The sequence below is a fragment of the Tachypleus tridentatus genome, chromosome 1 (assembly GCF_004210375.1).
Source record: "Tachypleus tridentatus isolate NWPU-2018 chromosome 1, ASM421037v1, whole genome shotgun sequence".
NCBI lineage: Eukaryota > Metazoa > Arthropoda > Merostomata > Xiphosura > Limulidae > Tachypleus > Tachypleus tridentatus.
Window position 1 is genome coordinate 175,129,484 of NC_134825.1, and position 22,032 is coordinate 175,151,515.

Consider the following 22,032-nt stretch of genomic DNA (forward strand, 5'->3'; position numbering starts at 1 on the left):
GGTCTCAGGGATTGACGACTTTCTGTTTCTGTGAAGAGAGATTTGTCTGTTAAAACACATCACCATTAGTTGGTCTCAGGGATTGACGACTTTCTGTTTCTGTGAAGAGAGATTTGTCTGTTAAAACACATCACCATTAGTTGGTCTCAGGGATTAATGACTTTCTGTTTCTGTGAAGAGAGATTTGTCTGTTAAAACACATCACCATTAGTTGGTCTCAGGGATTGATGACTTTCTGTTTCTGTGAAGAGAGATTTGTCTGTTAAAACACATTACCATTAGTTGGTCTCAGGGATTGATGACTTTCTGTTTCTGTGAAGAGAGATTTGTCTGTTAAAACACATCACCATTAGTTGGTCTCAGGGATTGATGACTTTCTGTTTCTGTGAAGAGAGATTTGTCTGTTAAAACACATCACCATTAGTTGGTCTCAGGGATTGATGACTTTCTGTTTCTGTGAAGAGAGATTTGTCTGTTAAAACACATCACCATTAGTTGGTCTCAGGGAATGACGACTTTCTGTTTCGGTGAAGACAAATTTGTCTGTTAAAACACATCACCAATACTTGGTCTCAGGGAGTAACGACTTTCTGTTTCTGTGAAGACAGAGTTGTCGGTTAAAACACATCACCATTACTTGGTCTCAAGGAATGACGACTTTCTGCTTCTGTGAAGAGAGATTTGTCTGTTAAAACACATCACCATTAGTTGGTCTCAGGGATTGATGACTTTCTGTTTCTGTGAAAAAAGATTTGTCTGTTAAAACACATCAGCATTAGTTGGTCTCACAAAAATAATGACTTTCTGTTTCTGTCAAGAGAGATTTGTCTGTTAAAACACATCACCATTAGTTGGTCTCAGGGATTGATGACTTTCTGTTTTTGTGAAGAGAGATTTGTCTGTTAAAACACATCACCATTAGTTGGTCTCAGGGATTGATGACTTTCTGTTTCTGTGAAGAGAGATTTGTCTGTTAAAACACATCACCATTAGTTGGTCTCAGGGATTGATGACTTTCTGTTTCTGTGAAGAGAGATTTGTCTGTTAAAACACATCACCATTAGTTGGTCTCAGGGATTGATGACTTTCTGTTTCTGTGAAGAGAGATTTGTCTGTTAAAACACATCACCATTAGTTGGTCTCAAGGAATGATGACTTTCACCTTCTGTGAAGAGAGATTTGTCTGTTAAAACACATCACCATTAGTTGGTCTCAAGGAATGATGACTTTCTGCTTCTGTGAAGAGAGATTTGTCTGTTAAAACACATCACCATTAGTTGGTCTCAGGGATTGATGACTTTCTGTTTCTGTGAAGAGAGATTTGTCGGTTAAAACACATCACCACTACTTGGTCTCAAGGAATGACGACTTTCTGCTTCTGTGAAGAGAGATTTGTCTGTTAAAACATAGCACCATTAGTTGGTCTCAATAAATGATGACTTTCTGTTTCTGTGAAGAGAGATTTGTCTGTTAAAACACATCACCATTAGTTGGTCTCAGGGATTGATGACTTTCTGTTTCTGTGAAGAGAGATTTGTCTGTTAAAACACATCACCATTAGTTGGTCTCAGGGATTGATGACTTTTGTTTCTGTGAAGACAGATTTGTCTGTTAAAAGATAGAATTCTTGACACTTTTCTTCACAAATTGTTCAAGGACTTTTGAAGTAGGAATGAAAGATGGATTCAAATAAATATTGATTAATAAATATAATATGTATTCAGTTAGTTACTCATATATCCTCAAGGGTTTTGAAGGTAGTTGAAGACTGGATATGTTAGCCACTTCCTACTATTTTTTGTAAGTCTTTGCAGGTGCCAGAGGATTGAAAGTTAGTTAATGCCATTCCTCTTTTTAAGGGATGTGGTAAAATTTTCCCAGTAATTATGAGCCTATTATTCTTGTATTAATTGAAGGAAAGCTTTTGAAATTCTCATATGAAGTGCTTTGCAAGATCATTTAACAAAGTTTAAAATTTTATTGGATAGTAAACATGGTTTTTCTAAGGGAAATTCTTGTCTTACACATCCTTTGATATTCTTTGGAATGGTTACTGCTTATGTAGATGATGGTTAGGTGTAGACTTGGTGTATCTGTATTTTCAGAAAGCATTTAACAAAGTGCCACATAAAAGACTTCGAAAATATTTATCTCTACAGGTGTGGGAGATAAGTTAGCAAATTGGATAGAAGAGTGGCTGGATAAAAGAAAGCAGAGGGTTGTTATTGAGTTCAATCAAACTGGATTAATGTCAGAAGTTGGATACCTTATACAAAAAAATCTGAAATAAACATCAGTGGATTGTCAACATTCATTTGATGATAATACCAAAACAGTTATAGTGATATCATTTCTGTCTGTTATCAAACTAATGCTAACAACATGAACAATTTACCTACCTAAGCCTTTTCGTGACTGTAACCACAACTACTGCCAGCCTTCATAAGATAAGTTCAGAAAGATATTGTTATAACTAAAATCCTGCCTAAATGTCCTTCAAAGGACCATCATTCATTCATACTAATACAGAAAGTTAAATATTTTCAATGTGTAAATTACCTCACTTGTCGTGACTAGTTTTTCATATTTCTCTTTCTTCTTGTTTATTTTAAACCTCAAAGATCTAAAGTGAAGTCCATTCTTCAAAGGAGGTGGCTACTACTTGTTCTACAAAGTGTTCATTAAATAACGTTTTTCTTACAATGAATATGAACTTAACTTACAATAATTCTCAATAAGAAAACTTTCTCTCTACACTAAATTAACTCCACCTTTTTCCCTTAACAACAGAGCTACAACTGAGTAGACTACGAGAACTCTTCACATATTCTTCTTACCTGCTTTTGATGAGCAAGATATTCATATTTAATCTAATCAAATCATGAAGTGATGCAACTTATTCATAAAAAAAACTACAATAAAATCCAACTTCTTAAGATTTATTCATGATACAAGTTTATTTCTAATATAAACAATTTTTGTAGGAATCTTTCTTTTTTTTAACTCATGATCAAAACTATCACTTAATCCTTTCTGAACTGCAAAGCACCTTTCTAACATACAATGCATGCCAACATATCAAATTATAAAACCTAAGTAATAATTCTGTTTTAATAATTTTTATGTCAAAATGTTTTATATTTAATTTTATAATTTGTAAGACATATTTAGCATCAGTAGCAAAAAAATAAAACTAATTTCTATGCAGCTCTAACAGTCTCATCTGTAGAAAATACACTTGTGGACTGTTCAAGAAATGTCTATCTATCCCAAAGCACATCTTTATATTGTTTAATTGACTTTTGAATTGCAATTATCCATGTTTTGTTTCTCACATTTTTCATTAGTACAAGTTTTCATTTCCAGCCATTTATTACCTCAAAGCACGTGACCTGAACATCTACGAATGAAGGTTTAGAATATAAAATAGATACAGGTAAAGTTTAAATAGCAAAATCAGGTTATACGTTATTTATTAAATGGTGTGAAAATTAATTTTTGTTCACTAGAAAGTAAGAAGTGAACATTAGTACAATGAGTATAAGGGGAAGTTTAGACAACAAAACATCAAACTGTAAATTTGTTTCTCTAAATATTCTTTTCATTTTTGGAAATAATTGTGTGTTAAATATATTTGTTTGAAAGCTACAGAAATTTTCTTTTATGAACATTTAGTTTAGTGAGTATAATATATTATAAGCAATGGTACAACATTTGCATGAAGGAAAAAAAACAACAAAAAAACAATTCCAAACAAAGTATCTTTACTGGTTATAAAGTGATCTCAATCAAGTATATTGTTGTATAGTCTAATTAGGCCACTGGAGGAACAGGCAAAATACAAAGCAATAGGCTATCAATAAAACCAAAACTAACTAGATATGTAAAATGTAAATTTCTGTCAGACAATAACAAAAACTTGGAATTCTAAGACAAAAAAAAGTTCATTCAAAACAGAATTGATAAAAAACTTTAGAATTTTGACAACATAAGAAAGTTTAAAAACTAAGTTAAGTTATATTAGGTTTTTAAGTGAAACTAGATAACATTTAGTAAATTTGAAGTTTCATGGTATAAGTTAAGGATTTTCAGTGTGAAAGGGTATAGATATAGAAATTAAGTAGGAAATAAAACTTAACTATTAACTTTCTGGAATACTATTCACTTTTTTTTAGGTCATACAGATATTTCTAGAAGTTTCTGGAAAAAATATTTTAGGGTTACTGAAAAAAGTGTCCATTCAAAAGTATTATTCTGTACATCAAAATAACAGTCTTTCTGTGAATAATGCTGAATGATCAAAGCTGTGTGAATGTGATACTGAGAAATCATAAAATAACATTTTAGTTTCTTACCAACATATCCTCTGACATATTTTTGACCTGCTTGCTTGATAAAGTCACTAGGGGGCTTTACTACAAGGTTCACCTACACAACCATTATCAAAGAAATCTAATACACATTCATTGTAATTCTTAAATTAAAGCAGTACATGATTGGCAATAGCAGACTAAAAACAGAAATATAATTTTCTATTAGCATGTAATTTATGAATCTAGTTATTGGCATGTTTTTATTCATCTGATAAAATTATTAACTCAGAGTTTATCTGTGGAATTTCTTCATTCTTCATGTTTAAAACACCATGATTTGAACAATGCAACATTTTATCATCACTGTAAGCCACAAGGTTGGTCTGATTTCACACTGACGAATGAGTTCTGAAAAAAAAAAAAAGTGATTAAGAACTTTATAATATACAACACACAAAAATGATGTCAAAAAGGCTTAACCACCAGCTGTTAAAAGATTATAAATTATAAATGTATTTTATCAAACAAGTAACAAGCAGAAGTTTGAAGAACAACAATATAAAGCTTCAAACTTATTTTAGTTTAGCTCTAATGATTTCAGTTTTGTTCACATATGTGTATGAACTTTGTCTGCATCATCACCTTGCATTAAGCAGGGTTTAGCTGTTCCATCTGAGCAGGGTCAAGGGTTATTTTTATTAATGTCACAGCTGCCAGTTTTCTTGGTGGTTTTCTTATAAAGCATACTTTATATGAATAATACTTCAGATTCTGAAAAATCACATTATAGATTATTATACCTCACACTAAATCAATGTCACAGCTGACTTATGTGTTTGATTCCTGCAACACCACCTGCTAAATATAGTTGAGTGTTTCCAGAAAATAAGCATATTTGAGATGCAGTAATAGATTTACAGTTTTTCACTATTCTTTGGTCTTTAGGTTACATTTTTATTTTGCCAAATGGAACAGTATATCAGAACTAAACACATTTATACAAAAAATAATTGCTTCAAAAAACCTTCTACTGACAATAATGTAACCATACAATTACAAAACATTTCAAAAGAAAAAAAAAATTCTACAAATGTATGTACAGACATTTTCTAATCCTTTAAAAAATATATTCTATTTAATTACAAATCTTAAAGTTTCATAATTTGAATAATAAGGTTTAGAAAAACAACCTTTAAACTTCAGATATACATAAATATATAAACTTTTTGTTTGTTATTTAACCAGCATTTCACCTTTGCAGCTTCCTTAGGGTTACAGGAAACAAAAACAGTTGTATGCATTAATCCTAAGGAAGTCACAAAAGTGATACGTTGGTTAAAAAAAAAAATATATATATATATACCTGGAGCATAAAGATTACTTTTTTCCAAAGTTTTATCAAAATATGTAAATCTTCCAGCATGCACTTCAAATTTTGAAAGACATGCAAAAATTTCCAGCAACTGACGAGAAACATCATTTTGTACAAATACTCATGTACAAAACTTAAACTTAAAACTTACAAAAGTTAGTTAAACATATCAATAAACTAGCTCTTGAATAAGGGTATTCTTAAGATTATGTTTTAACACTAAAATGTAAGTTAGCTTTACAAGACTCAATTTTTTTATACAACATTAGTCACTACAATTTGCTCCAGTTATCAGTTTTCTGTTTAATTTATTTTAAAATAATGTCTGTTTTTAAATCACATTTATTATCATTAACACATACCAACCGTTGTGTTGGTGCCAGCTGAAAGTGAAGCCATGGTAAATGTTGGTGCCACCTGAAAGTGAAGCCATGGTAAATGTTGGTGCCACCTGAAAGTGAAGCCATGGTAAATGTTGGTGCCAGCTGAAAGTGAAGCCATGGTAAATGTTGGTGCCACCTGAAAGTGAAGCCATGGTAAATGTTGGTGCCACCTGAAAGTGAAGCCATGGTAAATGTTGGTGCCACCTGAAAGTGAAGCCATGGTAAATGTTGGTGCCACCTGAAAGTGAAGCCATGGTAAATGTTGGTGCCAGCTGAAAGTAAAGCCATGGTAAATGTTGGTGCCACCTGAAAGTGAAATGTTGGTGCCATGGTAAAAATGTTGGTGCCACCTGAAAGTGAAGCCATGGTAAATGTTGGTGCCACCTGAAAGTGAAGCCATGGTAAATGTTGGTGCCAGCTGAAAGTGAAGCCATGGTAAATGTTGGTGCCACCTGAAAGTGAAGCCATGGTAAATGTTTGAAATTTCGTAGCAACAATAACTGTGACTTTTTTAAATCCACATTGGTAAATCAGGCTCAACTTGATCCAAAATGTTTTGGAGAAAAAAAAGGGTTAGTGAAGGTTGGAAAAATTATTTTAGTATATAATGGAACAAACCACTTTACCAAGTTTTACTATGGTGGGACCTCAGATAAGATGTGTTCATTTTCCTGCTTGGTTAATTAATATTATTCCACATTCTAATAGTTAATCCAGAATTATGAATGACCTCACGGAAAGAAAGGAAGTGTATTAATGAATACTGCAGTGACATCTATACCAACAGTCTATTTGGCGTGTGATCAAAAGATGCTAAAATGGTTAATAAATTATAGTATATGTTTCTAACTCATTGTGAAGCTCATATTTAAAAGTTTAATAAAATAAAAATTGTTATATCACTTATTTTAGTAGTAAAACTTAGTTCAAACAGATAAACTAATTCAGTTACAATAAGTAACTAAATCCAACACTGTCAAGGAAGTTAAGCCTTTTTTTCGGTCTATCCCTTCTTACCTTACCTAACACCACTGCTAAACTTAAAATCACGTATATATTATTCTGAAAATTATGAGTTACAATATGTGATAATAATTTGTAATGGATTAATCTATGTATTAAATCTTTTGTGACTGGCTCAGTATAACACACACGAGTTTGTCTGCACAGTTGCACACGTTAAGTATTTGCACTATAACTTTCGATACTGTATGTGTATCTTCACAAATCCAGTACATTTTATTAAAGATTAGATGCATTTTGTACATAAGAAATCAGAGTTTTAGTGAAATATTTTTTGTTAAAGATTTACCTGTGCAAATAAAGTCTGTTTTGTTACTTATCTGAGTGCAAAGTGATTTCAAGTTATGATTAAAACGTTGTTCTTTATCTTTATTTGTGTAATATCTAAAACCTTCTAAATACATTTCAAATGTTTTTTTTTCGATAGAGCTATATTTTATGCTATTTTGTACACCCTATATGGGGTCCGTCAACTGACCGAGCTCATAACCATCATAGAAAAAAAAAAGACAAATATAAATTGTTGTTTTCATGCTAGAATGACTACATGTTATAACATGAAAATACAAATTTTTAGTCCAAGTAGCTTAAGTCTCATAACATTATATATTTGTTATTTTTTATTATATTGACCTTTCAGTGATGCAAGCTAACATTACATAACTTGCACTGTCATAGTGCATGTGCACTTATGTATCGAATAATATAAAACTGATCTCTAGTGTTCCATGTCTCGGATGTGTTTTATTTTGTAATATACAGTCACATTTCAGTTATTATACATTATATATATGTGTATAGATTATTAGTATTTATTAATACAGTATTAAACTTATTTTTCTTAAAATAGAGAACAATAAATCAAACACTTATCTCTTCTAGCTATGACCTTTAAACTCAGTTGCTACTGGACATAGGTTGCCAAGTTTCAAAAAAAAACTTTTTTGAATGTTGTTTTAATATTTACTTTTACTTCAAGAAACTTATTCATACATAATATTAAAGTTATAATTATTATTATAGAGAACAATAAATCAAACACTTATCTCTTCTAGCTATGACCTTTAAACTCAGTTGCTACTGGACATAGGTTGCCAAGTTTCAAAAAAAACTTTTTGAATGTTGTTTTAATATTTACTTTTACTTCAAGAAATTTATTCATATATAATATTAAAGTTATAATTATTATTATAGAGAACAATAAATCAAACACTTATCTCTTCTAGCTATGACCTTTAAACTCAGTTGCTACTGGACATAGGTTGCCAAGTTTCAAAAAAAACTTTTTTTGAATGTTGTTTTAATATTTACTTTTACTTCAAGAAACTTATTCATATATAATATTAAAGTTATAATTATTATTATAGAGAACAATAAATCAAACACTTATCTCTTCTAGCTATGACCTTTAAACTCAGTTGCTACTGGACATAGGTTGCCAAGTTTCAAAAAAAAACTTTTTTGAATATTGTTTTAATATTTACTTTTACTTCAAGAAACTTATTCATATATAATATTAAAGTTATAATTATTATTATTCCAAACTTATTGACATAAATTCATAGAATAGTAATTCAATAAAATTTTGAATGCAAGTCAACAAATGTGATGACATGGCCTTTGATCCATCACAAAAGGGTTAATAAGCAGCAAGCATGTCATATCTAGATGTCATTCACATAACACTTCTCTACCATGTAAGATCATGTCTCCCATAATTCACTGATGTAGAATGATTAGTAAGACGGGTAGAGTAACGGAAATATTAAACTGAACTATTTTTAACCTTCAAAATATTTATTTTGAACATAGAATTACCTATTTCTACTATTGAAATGTAGCTACAATACACATATTCATGTTAACCATAATATTAAGTTCTTCCCTATTAAGTGCAACTATATCCAAAGATGTTGCTACTGTCTCTGATAGGAATCCACAATTACAAACATCCCAGTATTATATGGATAATTCCCAACAATTTGAATCATGAGTAAACAACTTGGAAGAAAGACAGCATTGTCTCAACTCTTTATTTATACATGTAGCTATAATGAGTCAGCTGTAAACCCTGCCATGCTATAGGTAAATCCTGATATAAAAAAAACATTTCTTATAAACTTGTCTCAATAGAAAGATGAGACAAATATGTGGTCATTTTTTTTCAGTCAAATGGGAAAAACCAAGAATGTACAGTGAAGACTAATTAAACTACTGAAGTGATTTTATTGTGGAATATCACTATTCAAACAGCTGTAGTGGTATTATTTCTATCTGATGCCAACAGTTCATAGTAACATTATTTTATTTGTGACCACATATTGTCAGCAAACACATAAAATCAGGTAAATGAAGCTCACTACAATATTATTACAACTAAAAGAACTATTTATATATTGTCTTTAATAACTCAAATTATTTCACCATATTAAGTTAATTGCAAATATTTTTATTCCAAAAATTAGCTGTTTTAGTTTGTTTTTCAGGTTTCTCTTCTTTTCTACTTTAAAATCCAAAACTGAAAGTGAGAGAAACATTTCTTCAGACATAACCACTGTTACTGATAGTTGAATAAAATTATAAATATGGCTTCTACATCACTAAACTATAATAAATCCTCACACATTTTCTCTCTTATTTATGTTTCTGTTTTTTAATCATAGTGACACACCTGCATTTAAACAGAATAAACCAGTCTAAGAACTTGATAACAAAATTCTTGATAAAACAGTCTAAGAACTTAACACAATCCTTAACAAAGCAGTCTGAGAACATAACACAATCCTTAACAAAGCAGTCTGAGAACATAACACAATCCTTAACAAAGCAGTCTGAGAACGTAACACAATCCTTAACAAAGCAGTCTGAGAACATAACACAATCCTTAAAAAAGCAGTCTGAGAACATAACACAATCCTTAACAAAGCAGTCTGAAAACTTAACACAATCCTTAACAAAGCAGTCTCAGAACATAACACAATCCTTAACAAAGCAGTCTGAAATCTTAACACAATCCTTAAAAAAGCAGTCTGAAAACTTAACACAATCCTAAACAAAGCAGTCTGAGAACGTAACACAATTCTTAACAAAGCAGCCTGAGAATGTAACACAATTCTTAACAAAGCAGCCTGAGAATGTAACACAATCTTTAACAAAGCAGTCTGAGAACGTAACACAATCCTTAACAAAGCAGTCTGAGAACGTAACACAATCCTTAACAAAGCAGTCTGAGAACTTAACACAATTCTTAACAAAGCAGTCTGAGAACATAACACAATCCTTAACAAAGCAGTCTGAGAACATAACACAATCCTTAACAAAGCAGTCTGAGAATGTACTCAAAAAATCCTTGAAATAATCTTTAGCTTTTGATCAAAGATATCCTTAGTTGCTCTAATAATATAACTTATATCTTTATTAAAACAGCTATAATACAAACACAAACCTTGAAACACATCCCTGATAAAGGTTTGTTATATTCTTTAAAAATTTAAAATAGAATCTCTATTTAAAAAGATTCTAACATCTACAATGTAAAGACCAATTCATGTTACTCTTTAAAATGTAGTTTTTATGAATATATAAAATGTATTTTTAACTGATAAGATAATTTAACAGTTCAGTCAACGTGTTTTTCAAGTAATTCAAGGATTTTTAAAATGGACATGGTTAAATTATAAACTTTCCATCTGTGAATACAAATATTCCAAAAAAGCTGCTTTACAATATTTAACTACTTAAAGCCTTTTAGATACATTAGAATTTCTCTAACATTATAAACTTTCATGAACAGAGATCATAAACTCACTGTAATGTTTCATAAATGAAAGTTACAGTCATATTTTTCATCCAGTTTTACTTAAAATCCTATGTGGCTGTTGCTACTAATTATAAGTTTCATAGTTTTACTGAAAAACTACGATCAAAATGATCGTGTCTACACATTAACTTTATTAAAGTTAATTATTTGAGATTATAATGAAAAACTACTATTATAATACAATCACTTTACCTTCAGTTGCTTTTAAGTCCACGTCTTTTCACGTGGAAACCAAAAGTGCACAACAAAGGTGGAATAGTTTCTTCCTGTAGCAGAGCAGGTTACACTTTATTGTTTTATAGTGTAATTACCAACAGCGACACAAGTTTTCCAAGTGCTCTGGAAGTGATGATGCTACCTAGTTTATAAATGGGGAGAATGACATATTGACATTCAAAATTTTTACCTTGGTTTTAGAATTTATCTTATGTTCATTTGTTTTCAGTTTGAAGCTTCTTCTAGTTTGACTACTGTATGTACTACAACACTCCCACTGAACTTTATTAAATAACTGTGTGTTATAACCTAAGTATTTCCCACACTTTCAATATGTTTGATTATTTGTTACTCGTTTTTTCATCAAAATGACACACATGTGAAACAGGACATACATAATTCTGAAGTATAGAGCTATGCACTATCTAACTTGATTTAACTAATTCACTTGTGAATGAAGGTCAATGCTAAACTCATTACTGAAATGTCAACACTGTGCTGTAGTAATTCATGATGACAAAAAACCCCTTGAAGTAAAAATGTATTCTCAAGACAACTGATATGGGTATTAAAATAAAGTACAGAACAATGTTTCAATCTTTAGAATGTTGTTATGTACTTTATTTTGATTAAAGTTCTAACACCCATACCAGCCATGTTGATAACACAGCACTGTAGTAAAATTATTTGTATGTGTTCATTAATTACACAATAACTGACCCAAGCATGAAAACATCCTTATTTTCAGTGAAATTTATCTAACTTGAGAATGTTTGTTTGTTATTAAGAACAATGCTACACAATGGGCTATTTGTTATTTGCTCACCATAGGCATCAAAACCCCAATTTTTAGAATTCACTCAACTTCAAAATATACTAGGTATTAGTGTATGTTATGTTAAGATCAATTTTAGTCAGTGTGTTAAGAAATAACAATCATTCTTTACTTGAGATCCCTCTAGGTTACCACAATGTTTGGGAACAACATCTTGGTTGTCCCATCCTCTAATCTATTACAAGTTACCAAAATAAATAAAATCTTAAAGTCATCCCTTATCATTCATATAGTTATCAAACTTTCTCATAAATTTACTGCCTCTACAACACCTAAAGGCAACTCTTTCCAAAAGCCAACCACACTGTTTGAAAAATGAAAATGTCTTAGCTAAAAATGACTTCTACCATGCTAAAAAATTATATTTTAAAAAATTTATATTTATTTATTTAGTTTTACTATTATTGTCATTATATATAAAATACAATGACGCATCAGCAATGTTAATTCCCGTTAGAATTTTAAAACCCTCGATCAGATCTCCTGCAAAACGGGCTTTATCTTTTATAACAAAAATAATTACTGATGAAAGTTAAAAATTCTTCTTAAGTAGCTAAGGTAAGAAATGAATCAGTGACCATTATAATACGGTGAAATAAACCCTCATCAGGAAATGAAACAGTGACCATTATAATACGGTGAAATAAACCCTCATCAGGAAATGAAACAGTGACCATTATAATACGGTGAAATAAACCCTCATCAGGAAATGAAACAGTGACCATTATAATACGGTGAAATAAACCCTCATCAGGAAATGAAACAGTGACCATTATAATACGGTGAAATAAACCCTCATCAGGAAATGAAACAGTGACCATTATAATACGGTGAAATAAACCCTCATCAGGAACTCATTATTCCTTTCCCACTCACAAGATGATTCTTTGGTTTCTTCATTTCCTGACATATTCACTTCCAAACAACCATTCTCCTCTTCTTTGGAAGTGGGTTCAGTTTTTGTCTTCAATAATTCCATGATTACATCAATGCGTAAACCTTTCAATATTGATCCGGTGGTCCAAATAGCGCTGTCAAGAAACATGTTAAGTACAGCTTTTATTTTATCTTCCTGAAATATTATTACCACCAAGCATTCTGAGCAAACAATCACTAATGCATTTTTTGTACAGTAAAGCTCTCATCACAAATAAGTATTTAAATTTTCTCAAATAACATAAGTACTAAACATACATCCACAGCTGAACGTCAATAATTTTACCTTTAGTCAAATTACTGTTACCTGACGCCTTTTGGTTCAGCTTCGTAAATAAATACTATTAAACAAAACAGTTTCTGGGGTCATCAAAAGCTTCTGAACTTATATCTCAATTTATATCAATTCAAGGCTAATATAACAGTACTTTAAAGTTCATAAGTTCACATCTACAATAGACCACTATCTTTGTTTTATCTTAATCAATGGTCATTTACGTCAATATAAAACCCCTTCATTCTATTTCATTTATTTTCTTTCTGTCATTCAAATTTACTCATTAAATAATCCTATGTCAAAGCGCTTCATTACGGCCCCTTATAGTAAATGCATTAATAAAATAAAAAGTAAACATTTAAAAATACATTTTATAATGAACAAAACAACCCTACTACTTATAGTGAAAATAGTTATTTAAACAGATCGACAGTTAAAGCTGAGGAGCATATCTTTCTCTTTAGTTTATTATAAAATATTACCAGAATGTAGAAAAACAAATTAATGAAATGTTTGATGCTTATTTTATATTAGTACGTCAGTTATATAACTGATTTGCATTGCGTCCATCGTCAGTTGTAATAAACCGAAAATGATTATTAGGAATGATTAGCTTCTGCTGGATTTGAAAACGTCTAATATATCTTAATAAACATTCAGATTGTAAATAATATGAATAAAAAGTATTTACAAAAACAGCTGTAGTCTAAAGTTTGGGTTGTCTAGTCGGTAAAACAGTAATTTTTAAAAAATAAAGTGCTTTAGCTTAAGTTTTGGAATTTTCTTCAACATCGTTATTATTTTTTGTGATTCTTTATGCTGTGGTTATAAATAACTCATGTTTTTATCGTCTCAAACATTATAGTATTTATTCTGATTTTACTTCGTTGTGTATTGTGACGAATTCACTATCGTATAGGTCCTCCAATAAGAGAGCGGTAAGTTTTGGGATTTACAACGCTAAAATGAGGGCTTCGATAGACACAGCAAATAGTTTGATGTGATTTTGCAATAAAACACACACATACGCTATCATATATTTGTTTTAACATCAATGTTTGTTTAAGTTATGTTCATATTTAGAAATCAACATAATTTATACTATTAAATCTTTATTGCGATACTCCCACCTATTCACTAAAATTGTATAAAGTTTTCGAATGTTAAAATCAATAACATATCCATATATGTAAACACCTGTACATTATCTATATTGTGGTGCAAGGCAACATTTGTAAAAACTCTTAGTTTGAGTGCTTTAACCTTGTAAGCTATAACTTCGATTGATATAACAGGAACTTCAAATATTCAACCGGGAACGTTTAGAGATTTTGAATATTACAAACCATTTAAATTGAATAGATTTACATCGTACATTAATATTTTTACAAAAACATTATATAATTTCAGCGGTAGAAATATTGATGTGCGATGAGTGAAGAAAACAGAGGGAACTAGTACCTTGAATCTAAACCAATTCGAAATTAACTCATTCATCGTGAACTCTTGGTAAGACACCAGTCACGTTCGAGACGAGATAGAAGACTCAATACTGTTTGTAGGTTTGTCAAAGTGTTGTATATAGATCATTATTTGTAACAAGTTATTGTAAATTGCGTTGTTTTTCGTATATTAAAATATATTTGCATTAAAAAAATAAACTTTGTATATCAAGTATCATAAACTGGATACAAATCGGCATTTAACTTCTAATCGCTCCCCAGTGGCTCAGCGGCATGTCTGCAAACTTACAACGCTAAAAACCGGGTTTCGATACCCGCGGTGGGTAGAGCACAGATAACCCATTGTGTAGCTTCGTGCTCAGTTCAAAACAACAACAATTAACTTCTAAATGTAGATTATGATTTAACCCAGTTTTAGGCTATTTGAAATTGCAATACGCAACAGTAATAAACGGGGGGTTCATATAGGAACAAAACTGAAACCCAAATCATAGTTGTATTTATACTTATCAGTGCTAACAAGATTTTATTCAATCACTCTCCCTCGGATTACGAAGATCGCCCTAACCACCACGGTTGAAAGAGCATGCATGATTGGTGTGACGAGGAATTCCACTATTCGTTGGTAAAAGAGTAGCCCAACAGTTGGTGATGATAGTTGTCTTCCCTCTAATTTTACACTGCTAAATCAGGGGGGCTAGGGCTATCTGCGCGAGCCGTCCATAATTTAGCAGTGTAAGACTAGAGGGAAGACAACTACTCATCACCAACTGTTGGGCTACTTTTTTACCAACGAATAGTGGAATTGACAGTCACATTGTAATGCTCCCATGGCAAGCACGTTTGATTTGACGGGGATTCGAGCCCCTGGATTACGAATCGAGTGCCTTAACCACCTAGCCATGCCACTGGTGTCTATAGGTTTCTCACTAACGATTCTGCTTAATTAGTGATATTATTCCGATTCAGGGTGTTTCCTATTATGTAGATTGTAGAATTTAGCGTTTATTGTGATCGATGACGTAATTCTTTGCACACTGACAACAGTTCGACAAAATAAAACAATCACGTCTAATTGAATAATTTCAAAACTGTTCACGTGTCAGCGTTGGTAAAGTGTAGTAGATACATTATAACAATATTCTTTACTTTCATTGTTGGTACAGTGTTGTATATATGTAATACATCAAAATTCTTTACTTTCATTCCTTGCATAGTGTGGTAGATACATTACAACAATATTCTTTATTTTCCTTGTTGGTACAGTGAGGCGGATACATTACAATAATCTTTACTTTCACTGTTATAGCGTGGTAGATACATTACAATAATCTTTACTTTCACTGTTATAGTGTGGTAGATACATTACAATAATCTTTAATTGTTGGTATAATGTGGTAGATATATAACTACAATATTGTTTACTTTCATTGTTGGTATAGTGTAGTTGATACATAATATTCTTTACTTTCATTGTAGATATTACAACAGTATTCTCTACTTTAATTGTTGGTATAGTGTAGTAGATATATTACTACAATATTGTTTACTTTCATTGTTGGTATAGTGTAGTTGATACATTATAATATTGTTTACTTTCATTGTAGATATTACAACAGTATTCTCTACTTTAATTGTTGGTATAGTGTAGTAGATATATTACTACAATATTGTTTACTTTCATTGTAGATATTACAACAGTATTCTCTACTTTAATTGTTGGTATAGTGTAGTAGATATATTACTACAATATTGTTTACTTTCATTGTTGGTATAGTGTAGTTGATACATTATAATATTGTTTACTTTCATTGTAGATATTACAACAGTATTCTCTACTTTAATTGTTGGTATAGTGTAGTAGATATATTACTACAATATTGTTTACTTTCATTGTTGGTATAGTGTAGTTGATACATTATAATATTGTTTACTTTCATTGTAGATATTACAACAGTATTCTCTACTTTAATTGTTGGTATAGTGTGGTAGATATATTACTACAATATTATTTACTTTCATTGACAGTATAGTTTGATAGACGTTACTATGTTCTTTACTTTCACTTTTGGTACAGCATACTGGAGAAATTACTAAAATATTCTTTGTTTTAATTATACATATAGTGTGATAAATTACAATTTTCTTATTTTCATTGTGAATATATTACTATATTCTTTACTCTCATTGTTGGTTTAGTGTGGTAGATACATTAATTGTTTGCATAATGTAGTAGATACATTACAATATTCTTACTTTCATTGTATGTATAGTGTAACTATAATACTTAGTTTCACTGTTTTATAACTTGAGGTAAGGTTCAGCTCAAAAAAGAAAAGAAAAGAAGACAGCTTTATTAAGTTTTACATCACACTTGAATACCATTTTAAAAAGAACAGTTACTTGCAACCTTATTTATGCTTGGTAAGATTTCTAGAGAATGCAGCTTTTGTCAAGAGCTGCTGTTGTGATGTCACAGAGATCATCCTTGGATTTCATTGGGCCAGACCATGCCACATAATTGTTTTTATGCAAGTCTATTATCAGCACTTTATCAAGTGTCAATAATTTGTCCACCTAGAGTGTAAATGCTGGATATCTTCTGAAAGTTTTGTATGCTTGGATAATTTAACCATCCTTTCCAAGCTGAAACCTTAATCTGAAACACATACAGTTATCTTACTTGTTAACATACACTGTTTTAAGTTTTGAAGAAGTTAGTCTCATGTTTCAGTGTGTGTAACATGGTATTTCAGTATCAGATAAGACACACATGAACCTTCAGTTATTTCCTCAAATTCAGTCTTCTTGAAAGAAGGAACACTTGCATGTAAAATAATCAATGAAGAAAAAGCAGGATGAGTGATCTCTGTAGTTTTTTTAAATTAAGCTGTGTACTTATAGTGATAATTAAATAGTTTGCTTACATTTTCACTTGTTAAGAACAGAAACCACTGTTTTATTAGTTGAGCATCTTTGGTGTTGAAATTATTTGGAACTGTAATCTCCATAGCTCATGAGGTGAAATCAGCTTTGAAGTTTTTGGTTAGTCCTAAACATATATAAACTGGAAATGAAAAATATCTGATAATAAAGTATACTAATAAATGTTAAAACATACAAAAAAAACTACATGTTAATAAATAAATATTAGCATATTGTGCTTATGGAGCACAGCAACTCTTCCTTTCAGCTATATCTAATGTTATAAATTCCTCCAAAAAAATGTAACCTTCATGTAGAATGTGGCAGTTCTTCTCTTCTCTGGCACACTCCTTTCAACTACAAAACACTCATTAAACAGCCATATTGTATGATGTCAGGGAAAAGTGACATCTGTGAAAATTTATTAAGCATATGTTACTGTTTAAATTTTCACATAAAACAATCACAAACTAATGATTCAGAAGATAAATTTAAAATAGACTGGAAATGTAATAAGTAATACAAAAAAACAACAACATATTAAACAAAGTACATGTCATGTCTTAAAATTTCATCATAACTTTAACCTTAAACAAAAGCACAGCTACCTACAGGAACTAAGTTTTTTGCAAAAAGAAAAAATGAAATTACAAGCCACTAGTTAATTACAAATACTTGTAAAGGAAAGGTACAACAGACATTAATAAGACAACGTAATAATAAAATTAATCAATGTACACTATGCCACACTGTATGTGGAACTATATGTAGTGAAAAGTAATGTTGATAAATACAATAAACCAGTTCACACCATTAGCCTAAATAATATCACCCAAGAATTTCACATGTAGACAGAGTTAAAAAAAACACAAACCCGAAAAACCTTCTGAACCCACAATATGTACCAAGAATATTGTTGAATTTCTAAGAGTTTACTGGATTTTGTCTTTAAATTACACAACGAGAACACCCGAGTATAAAAATTAGAATGCATTTATTTATAAGCTCTATCCACAAAATTGGGTAATGTTGAACAAGTTCTATTGCACATAATAATCTGCAAACAGTAAAGTTGTAACACAACTTAATTTTAATTTGAGAATAGAAGGTTTAAACTTGGATGTTCCCAATGTGAAGCTGATATCTAAAATCAGACACTGTGCTTTGTCTTTATTGAAAGAGGTGTTTCTTAGAACTGTGGTGGATAAATATGTAAGTCGGTGTGACAAAACCCATAATTCTTAGGAATACACACATTACAAACAACTTGTATTACTGTCATTGTTGACCAGCTGATACTTGAAGTATTTATCAATAAAATATTAGTTACTACATTAATCTTCATTCACCTACATCAGTGGTCGGCAAACTATGACCCACTGAATAATTGAAGTGACCCACCCAAAAACTTAATGATTTCGTGGGAAAAGTCAGGTATTTGAAAATTTTCCATTATAAACAAGTATGTTGTTTTTTTTTGCCAAGTGAAAAAAGTGCAGTTTTGTGTGTGTATATGATTTGTGCACTATTTATTTCAATGTAATAAGACAACTGATAAACAATGTACAAGTTATAAGGAAACCTAAATCTTGTTTGAAACAACTATGCACATGGCTGGCACATGGTTTAGCTTGACATGTCTTCCAATAGAATCTGAATTATTCTAGAAGATATAAAACCAGAAATATTGTATCAACTAGTGCAATATAAAACCAGATAAACCAGAAATAATATATTAATTGGTGCATGTGCCACTGGAAAAAACTGTTCTGGACACACATGGGTACAAAAAGGGGAGACAAGGCATATTGACATAGGCAATGAACAAAAACAAATACCTGTCTGCCTAGTGATAGCAAGAGCATTTAAATTTCTTGTATATATTTTTTTGTAAATCATCCTGTCAAGGTTCCACACAGTCAATCATATTTGCATCTTCAATTAAAAATAGTAATATTCAAATATTTTGCCCTCTAGTTTTTGATTATATATGGCAAAATTAACTTAATATTTTGTGATATTGTTTACTATTTTATATCACATATACATAATTTTGCACATCAAATTTTGTTGAAATTTTAATTTTTTTCCATTATCTGAAAACAGTTATTATGACATCCTTTGATAAATTGTTTAGGCAGAAACTTTGTAGAATGGAAGGCAACTGCCTGTTGTGGAGATACAAGTGTAGAGGACAATATTTTGAAAGTCTTCTGCCTCTAATCTTCAGGTCATTGCATGTATGTATAAAGGTGTTGTTGGTCTTATGTCCTGTTGGATTGTGGAAAGAAACAATAATAAAAGAACAAAGATAGTACAAGACACATGTAAACACAAAATTCAGCCACTGCAGATCATGCCATGCCAACTGGACACAGAATAAACTGGGAGAAAACAAGAATCATCAACACAGACAAATTCTGGAAGACAAGAAAAATCAAACAATCATCTTATATTACCACTACAAAACCTTCACTAAACACAGATTCCAGATTAGAGGTAACTTGTGGCTACCATAGGTTGAATATACAGAAAATCTCTCCTCCAATCAGAAATAGTGATAATCCAACCAATCATATCACACTCTCCACAATCCACCAGGACACTACAAAAGACCGACAACACCTAACACACACACACACTGAGCTGAAGACGAAAGGTGGAAGACTTTTGAAATGTTGTCCTCTACACTTGTGTCTCAACAACAGGCAGGTGCCATCCATTCTACAAAGTTTCATCAGTTATTATGATAATTATCTATATTCTAAACTAGGAATTTATCACTTACAAAAACTTTTTGTGGCTTTTCAGATTATAACCCATGTCTAAGACAAAAACACGAAACAAAGAAAATGTTTCAACCAATGTAAGAGAAAGGCTATAGATGTGTTCAGCACAATGACTGTTCAATGCACACTTTTTGTTTAGAAATTATTACTGCTATCACATATAATATAGAGGGCCATTATTCATTAAAGCACAAAGCCTCTCTTTCTAAAATAGGAATAAAAGAAAAAATGGAATACATAAAAAAAAAAATGTGTACAGAATGCCAGCACACAGAAATCAAGCATGCTTTAGTTCAACAAGATAGTTTTGTTGCATCACTTGGACTAGGCAGACATGGTAAACCTTTTACTGAAGGTAAACTCTCAAAGAACATTTTCCTTGACTGTTCAGAAGAGTTGTTTACTGCTTTTCATAATAAAAAGCAAATTATAAGTAGAAATAGAATAAAAGAAATACCACTATCTGTTAGAACCATTCAGCAATGTGTGGATGGCATGTCCGAGAACATTAATGAGAATATTAAGGCCGATTTACTTTCGAATGATGTTATTATCTTAGCTGTTAACTGATATAAATAAGGCCGATTTACTTTCGAATGATGTTATTAGCTTAACTGATATAAATAAGGCCGATTTACTTTCGAATGATGTTATTAGCTTAGCTGTTAACTGATATAAATAAGGCCGATTTACTTTCGAATGATGTTATTAGCTTAGCTGTTAACTGATATAAATAAGGCCGATTTACTTTCGAATGATGTTATTAGCTTAGCTGTTAACTGATATAAATAAGGCCGATAGGCTGGCAATAGTTGTTCACTTTGCAACAACAAATACTCCTACAGTTCATGAAGAACCATGTCCACTCTCTCCGATGTTAGCCACTACAAAAAGGTATTGACATCTTGGACACAGTCCAAGAATTCTTCATGTTTGAAAATGGAAATGGTCTAGATATGAAGAAAGAAAAATATTTTAAGTAATAATAAATTGTGCACAAGTTATGTTAGGGAAAAAATGTTGGCTTGGTTAAGCTATCAGAAGAAAATGTTGGAAGACCTGAACTTTCATTTCACTGCATTAGTGATGAGGAAAACTTGTGTCCAAAAGTATCCTAAAAACAGTTAAATGATGTAATGAGTGTTGTAGTTAAGATTACTAACATACAGACAGAGATTGGATCCTAAAATGAGTGTTCTTTACAGATATTACAAATCACTTAAATGATTTTAATTTACAACTCCAAGGTAAAGAACATGCTATAAGGAATGGTAAAGTTTCTGTTTGAAAACTGTTGTATTTCATGATGACATATATGAAAGGACATTCAAATACTTTCCTTCATTAAACATGTATGAACAAATTAATGGTGCCAATTTAGACATGCTCATAAGTTACATTCATTCCACTAAAATGGAGTCAGAATCAAGATTTAAAAATATTAAGGCCTACAGTCCAATGTTTGGCTTTATTGTAAAGCCAGATAAAACAGATGAGAATTTACTGGAATTAAAATATTTCAACTTCCTTGGAATTGAAGATAAGAAGATAATTAGAAATTAATAATTAGAAATTAATCTTTATAAACAGATAAATTCAAAAACTTAAGAATGAGCCTTGAGAAAACAGGAAAACCACCTAAATATGATATATGCACATCTTCCATCCAAATTATCTTTC

General features: G+C 30.9%; 2 long non-coding RNA genes across 3 annotated transcripts; one reads left to right on the forward strand and one right to left on the reverse strand.

The window, feature by feature from the left end:
- Positions 1 to 2,925: 2,925 nt before the first annotated feature.
- On the reverse strand, positions 2,926 to 13,518 carry LOC143230615 (uncharacterized). Of its 2 annotated transcripts, none has more exons than XR_013016550.1 (4): positions 13,206 to 13,518; positions 12,839 to 12,993; positions 11,104 to 11,269; positions 2,926 to 4,721 (listed from the first exon to the last, which is right to left on the reverse strand). It is a non-coding gene; the product is annotated as an uncharacterized LOC143230615 (long non-coding RNA). The 2 variants fall into 2 exon arrangements; XR_013016549.1 differs by having other exon boundaries at positions 13,185 to 13,513.
- Positions 13,519 to 20,817: 7,299 nt separating this feature from the next.
- LOC143230626 (uncharacterized) lies at positions 20,818 to 21,221 on the forward strand. The gene is made up of 2 exons (XR_013016554.1): positions 20,818 to 20,913; positions 20,962 to 21,221. It is a non-coding gene; the product is annotated as an uncharacterized LOC143230626 (long non-coding RNA).
- Positions 21,222 to 22,032: the final 811 nt, after the last annotated feature.